Here is a 7,939-nt window from a genome sequence, read left to right as displayed (position 1 = left end):
GGTTACATCTATCGCAATGTTTGAGAAAAAACGAGTTGATTTTTTCACAGTGAAATGTCCTTTGATAAATTTTCTGTAAACATCTGGATTTTTTGTTTCCAAAGAAGCCATATCACGAAGGTGAATAGGAAGCCATCTAGCATAGTTGATATGATACAGTCCAAAAAGTATGGGTTAAAGGAAGACAACGATTGTTTGTAAAGCTAAAAATATGCTTCTCGTATTGATTGAATGTACGAAGAAACCAACAGCTGAATTTTTAGAACTGAATACCAAAATTCAAAATGAGGTCTACCAGTCCTACTTTTCTTTCTTCACATCATTGTATAAAATTGTCAAATTCTATTGATTTGTCAGGATTTTCGTTATTAGAAGTTTCATAAGCAGACATTAGTAAATCAAACAATACACATAATGTTACTTGATGCGCTAGTGTAGTTAAGGGGTATTAGAACTTGACAAAAACGAATATGCAGTCCCAGAGGACGTTACATCTGCTTCTGAAAAAGCCTCTATTCAACTGCTATCCCACAATAGATCATTATAATAGGACAATGGTGTTAATTAAAAATTACACCATTCCAAACCCTTTTGTTTTCCACATCATTATTATTACCAATAATTGATAAGTTCCAGGTCGACGGGTTCAAACAGAAAGATTTTGAAGGCAGAGAAAACTCTGCATCTTATAATCAGCATGATTTTATAAGATGACAATACCAATACTAAATATCCAGGTTAAAATCACATATTTATATACTTTAATCTGTCATAAACCCTCGATATCGCGGATGTGTTCCAGTAGTATTTTAACATCTGATTGTTTATGTTCATTGTGGTTTGCGAATCTTCTTTGTAATGTCTAAGTCACTTGATAGTTATAGGTTAAGATTTGTAACAAAGTTAAATTATAAGTCATTAACAATTCATTTTGTTCAAACGATGCTGTAAAGATTATACCAGTTGATGTAGTACTTATACACTATTAATAATGCATTGAAAAACATTTCAATCAGAGGTGTAAAGTGTTACATATATACCTGTTCTACCAGTTATAACTGATAACTTATGCATCATGTGAATGACTATAAAAACACAGCGAATATATAAAGATGCAATCACAAAAAAATCCGCTGAAAACAAAATTCCATGGTGCGTTATGATGAGATAGAGCAAGACGGAGAGGGAAAGAGATCAGACCGGGTGCTTTGGATGAAAGATGAAAAGAAAGAAAATGTAATATATAGGCTTCTACCGACAAATTGTACAGTCTGCATCCTATCTGATAGTCATTCTTTTAAATCAATCAGAGTATTTCGTATATCATCTTTGGTTCAAACTCCTTGATCTACAATAAATAGATCGACTATATACTTCTTATTTATTGACGCATTATTCAGAATGAATTAAACACTACATATAAATGTATTCATGAAAGAAAACATACATCTTTATTCATGAACGTAAAAGCCATACCATACATCTATCTTTTGCTTCTTTGTGTACAATCAAAAACTAAACATATATGCCAAAACGAGACGTATATCTTCAAACAGTTCACATTTTCCCCCTATATCATTTATAGGTTTATCGAACAGCAAATCAAAAGGTGTGTTATCGTATTGTTGGTGATCACTGGAAGAATTTATCTTGATAACTTTGTTGAAAGTCTGTATCTAATCGTCCTCAGTAGTATAATTATTCTAACGAATATTATAATTAACAGTCCCAATGCCTGGATATCCATTATCAGTATTTTCATTGTCCTATAAGTATAGGACTATCTTTTTTTTAGGACAAGTTGTGACACGTGATCTAGTCGCGTTTGAATCGTAGCATTACTGGTAATACCTAACTTGCTGTGTAAAGATATAATATCTTGTATACACAAATAAGTCATGCTGCTGGTGCTGAAGATAATGATATTGAAGTTGGTGAGATATACTGCTCAACAAGACTGCGGCAAAACAACATTTATTAAGGAAAAACGAATATGTAGATCCACATGGAAAGAGTGACGCTATTTCTGTGCGTTTAATAACTCTTGCAGCAATCTGCCATACACTTGCATGAAATTGGCCTGTTGCATGATATTCTCTTTTCGTAGTGGTAGTCTAAACTCGCCATCTTTCATTCCGATCAAACTGCATTTACAGAACTTATCATTTGTTGTTAACTAGCGGCGTCTATGCACGAAGGTTTGTCTTTGAAATGTTAGCATTAGACAATAAAATTTTTTTGTCAATCTATGAAAAAAATGCCCACCAGTCGAACGACAACATTATCAATCCAGGATTGATAAGTGAAGAGAAAACACAGGAACATGATATCTGCAGTATTACATGAAAAGTTGAAACATTAACTGATCAGCTTTTCGCTTAAACGACAAAAAAGAAATATGGTTGTTCTAAGATACTTACACTTCTGTTGACTATATCTATAGTTTTAAAACTATCTTTCGATAGATTGGGAATTATGATTCAGAAGAGCTTAATAACAAGAAATAATAACTATAACATAAGCAGACGTTATATAAGCATGAAAGTAGAACATAATAAAACCATGAAGCAGAATTGAGACAACGTTGTTATTATCAAACTGGAAATACACACGAGGGCTAGAAATGCTAAACCAGTCGTCACTACTATCGTTACGTAATGACAATAATTCTGTGTCTTAACATTCGTGTTATGCGTTTATATTTTCAAATTATTTGAAAAACAACTCTAACGGCAGAATTTAAATCAACTGTGTTATGTAATGTCTGTTCTTCAGTTGACAAATTTCTTTAGCTGAGGATAAGAGACATGACAAGAATGATGAGCTCAGAATATTGCCACTTAAGATGCATTTGTGAATCTTAACGTGGTTATTTGTTTTTTATTAAGTCAGATTCCTCTTAACCACAATGAAAACTTGTTTTATAGACAGGAATAAAAGGAAACATTGGATATCCGTCGAACGACATTTTCAATAAAAGACAGTCGATCCATTTCACAAAAGGTAGTACATAATTCTAACAGCCTTCCTATCAACACTTAATATTTTCTAAATTTTATTTGATTTTTGACATATGTCCCTAGTTCACTAGAACAGGTTATTTTTTTCAAGAATATCATTCAATCACTAAGCTATTAATCTTCTCAGTATTGATGTGGTGAATGATTTAATAAGAGAACTGCAAAGGAATACATTTTGTGAAGCGAAACTTAATAAAAAAATATATACTGTTGACATCAAATTCAAGAAAAGAACGTGATGACTAATTAGATAACAAGTCTTTATAAATTGCTTATATCAACGTCATTTGAACTCTCTTTGTAAATCATAGCACATCTTCTTGATTGTATTTTCATAAAGTAAACTTGCCTGTTTTCTATTCGTTTAATGTAATTGAGGTTTTGGTATATCATATTGATAGAGGTTTTTTCGTTTTGAATTTTTCTTCGGTATTTTTGCTATTTTAGTTTATCAATTATTGCTCATTACAGTAGGCCGTATGGTGACCTATAGTTGTTAACCTTATGTGGAGAGTTGTCTCAATAAAAACCAAGCAACATTCTTTTAATTTTTATTTAGTTTCTGTGTTGTGTTTTAATTTGTTGTTTGTCATTGGTTTTTTTGTTTTGTTTGTTTTCGACCAAATTTGACAAAAAAGTGCATCCATTTCTTTCAACATAAGATTATTTTGAAAAATATCCATTAGAGGTATTCAGAAACAAAGGACAAAATTAGAAATCTGCGATAACTACAAATTGTACAAATTTGTGAACATAATTAGTTGAAACAAATTGTATGAAAGGCGTTTAAGATAAATTCAAAGAATGTGCTTGTGATAATTAATTTAAAAACAATGATATAACAAACATGGAATTGTTTCTTTCAACTCGACATTGTTATATGTAGATCATGTTTTACTCTTTAAACATTAACTTCAAATTAAAAAAATAGAAAAGTCCGTCCTAAATTGGCATCTGAATTATGACGGATCTTGAGTCGAAGATCGTAAGACTCTCAAAAACGATTACACAAATATGCGTAACTGAACTGAATGCTATCTGATGCTATTGATACTAGGAAGTGAATTTCAAGCGCCAAATATTATCAAGATAGTGATTACTCAACTAAATTAATCATGGTGTATGTATGTTTGACAGGGATGGATTCATGTTTGTTATTGTTACAATATATCATTAAAAATCGAATTAGACATTGACAAAAGCTGGCACAAAGTCCTACAGGGCACTCGTGTTATCATTTATCTAACATAATATAATGTAAGTACAAAAACAAATGTCTTTTTGATTCAATATTTAATTTGAACCCTTAGTAATTTAGTTTACTATTTTTTCCTAGCCACACGGAAACATTATTTCATTATAAACACATTTTATATTTCCTTTTTTATGAATGAAATGCATCGTTTGACCCGATGTCAATGACAATCGACTCTGATGCCAGTTTTTGTAGTTCAAAATTGATATGACATGGTTGGACCACATATTATTGACAAGGCTTAGGTTTTTCTTTAAACATTTAAGCAATCTATTTGCAAAAATGAAGTTGAATAGATATGCTGCATTTAAGGTTGATGACGTTGTAAATGAAGCCTACTACAAAGAACAATGACTAATATTAGAGGGTTATGCACACTTACTTTTAGCTTCTTTTAGTACCTGCACGCGTAGGTTGATTGGATGAGATTTGTGTAACGAACTCTAATGCTCATTACATTCCTGAGTCAAACAATCTAAAACAATAAAAAAAAACACTAATATAGCCGTTTTCAATTTATAGTCACTGTTCGAATGCACATTCACTTTGATTACATAGTAAGCTATAAAGTACAAATGATATTTGATGGATCCTTAAGCTTTTTTGGCGATCGTTATTTTGTATTGTAAATAATTAGGGGAATCAAGGTGTTGGGGTTGAACATCAATTAGTTTATTAATTGGTTATTTTCCTTATCCTAGAAGATTCAACCGATCATGACGAATGGAATTGATTTTACCTTTCTATTCATAAGCTCAAGTATTTGCGCCTCATTATTGTTATTAATACAATGTTAATAAACTAAGCATCGATCATGTAGAAAACACATAACCACAATTCAAATAAACAAACACTCAAAGAAAAATGTCTGATCGGCAGGCTGTAGGGAGCAGTTCGAAACTTTCTGAATAAAATATAGCATAAAAGGCATTTGTTATATCCAATTTATACTAACAAGGCAACGTAGAATTGTTTTTGTTTTTAGTTTGGATTGTTTAACGAAGAAAGATATTTGAATCTTAAAATGTTTGATCAACATCAAGAAAGAGACAATTGGGTTATTATTTATAGTTTGACAAATGTACGTGTAAATCCTACAAATCAACATGTGCCGTCACAATTGATAGTAAATGTGAAAAAACTGACCTGATGTAAAACGTATTTATCATGGCATTTCTGACTATGCTCGTCATATGTAAATATGATAATTGTGGCTTTACTTTCGTTTTAAAACATATTATTTCACCTGCGATTAAGTAAATCAAGCCTCAAAATAAACTCTGGATGAGTTATTGAAATCTCATAATATTTATATATACCACGAAAAAGAAAGATCCTTCCTAAACGGCTTTAGATGACTTACATTTTGATATTGCGGTGTCAGTTTCTTTTCGACTTGTAAGTTTTAAATGTACTTACTCATTCCCTTTATATTGCTAACTTACGTATAATACAAGAGATAACATAAGGATTAAAAGATGTGGGAGTAGCAGTCAAACCTAATGTCATTCAAATCATGAAACACGATGAGAAAAAAGCCGTAACATAACAAAAACAACCATCTTTTAGAAAGTGTTTTGAAATATTTGTTTTGTAGCAAACATATATTCCAAAATGAGAACAGGAAACATAGTTATCACCACAATCAATTCCGAGGAGGATTTTAGACTTAATATCTTTTTATCACGAACTTTTTATAAATCAGTCAATTATATACTATATCATATATCATATGTATTTTCTAAGATTGGAGTTTACGTCATTTTAGCATATTAAGTGTTTTCGATATAAGACATGTATTCAATTTCAACGTTAGTCAGGCTTAGATTATTGTAAACATTAAATGCTTTTAAACTGATGATGATTTTTTATTACATATCTTACAATATTGTCAATGATGTTCAAAATTTCCATTCATGTAGTATAATAGTTAGGGTTTCGCATTGTTTCTTGTTCAAGGTGGAAGTACTTGAATTTGTCAATTTGACAGGTTTTCGACTCCTTTGATTTATAGAATAGACAACAGTTTATACTCCAAGTTGATGTTGTAGATGTATACTAGTTTACTGTATAGTTTCATATGTTTAATTTGAATCCACAGAGTCAAAGACAACCCTACATCAAAACAAATTAAGATTCTGTTACAGTAATGATCATACCTGAATTACAAGCATGCTACAAAATCAAATAAAAAATGTTAGGTTTTACTTCTCCACAATGAAAAACAAAAAAAGAAATATCTATGATTACTATGCATTGTGTAAGAATTGTACACCTGTGACTTATGCAAATTACTCATTTTCAAAAGCCGACTTTAGGGGGATATAGCATGCAAGGTTTCTGTATAAAGTTTTACAAAAATAACGAGTTTCAAGGTTTATTCAGAAAGGAGAAAGATAAGATATTTATTAATAATGAGACATATCGATCTTGTTTTTTTTTTTCTTCATATGGCAAAAAAAGAATTTACGGTAAAATATAAGTTTTAACATTTAATGCTATTATGAATCAAAAACAGAAATCTTAACTTCGAAAATTGTGCCAATTTATTAGAATTATAAATGACAACCTGGATTCTCTCTGATGTTAACCTGTCGGCTATTCTGATCATACCGTTGTAAAAAAAAAACTCATATTTAATGCTTCTTCAACAAATGTACATGTATGCAATGTAATGTAAACTAATGTGGTTTTCTGTATATCTTTGTCCAACTTAGGTGATACCAGAATAAAATGATATATATCCATTATAGAAATGAAATTATCGTATAAATTTTCCCATTAAATATTTTTATATATAAAAAAGCTTTAAAGAGTAAACCCAAAACAACAATCAAATACACGTTTTATCTAAATGAAATTTCATGCGAAATAATTGCATATAGTAGCTAACGTTTTCTGTAAATAACAATCTATACGAACAGATATGAAATATATGATGTAAAGCGAACTGAACTTTAAACCCTAAAATAAACCTTATCATATTGAATTTAAAAAAACACAATTGTAGCAATTCGTTCAAGAAAAAACTTTGACTTTATGAAACACAGATTGTGACACCTGTTTATTTCATTATCATGAATAAAAATGTAAAATATCTGTATTACATCGTTCCCAAAAGATGTCTGGCAATGATTTCTCTACTTTTAACTAAAATCATAAGGCAATGTTCAACAAATTAAAGGTAAGAATTGGTGTTTTCGATCACACAAGTTGAAATAGTTGTCAAAGTACAATGAATTATTGTAGCATCCTAATAAACATAATTTGAGTATAATACATGTGTTTAAAGAATTATTAAAAAAAATCAAACACTTATATGTTATAGTATCTAAACATCTGAGAGCAAATAAAATTATAGTTTTAAATTGATTGTGATTAACGCCTCTTCTTTATAGTACCTAAGTATATTGACAGTTAAAGATATAAATTATAAGTCGTTAAAAACCATTTTGTTCAAACGCTGGTGTAATGGTTGTACCAGTATATATAAAACAGATATAGTGACAAAAAAGCATTTCAGTTTGAGGTGTTAAATATGATAATAAACCTGTTCTATCTTAGGCCGCGTTCACATTAACCTATACTTGGTGTTGTGTAAGTGTAACTCACGCTTAAACTAAACACAATTACGTTTCCATTGTTAAAACTCAATGTTTACATG

The sequence above is a fragment of the Mytilus galloprovincialis genome, chromosome 8, assembly GCF_965363235.1.
Source record: "Mytilus galloprovincialis chromosome 8, xbMytGall1.hap1.1, whole genome shotgun sequence".
In the NCBI taxonomy this organism is placed as follows: Eukaryota; Metazoa; Mollusca; class Bivalvia; order Mytilida; family Mytilidae; genus Mytilus; species Mytilus galloprovincialis.
This window is presented reverse-complemented; position numbering follows the sequence as displayed.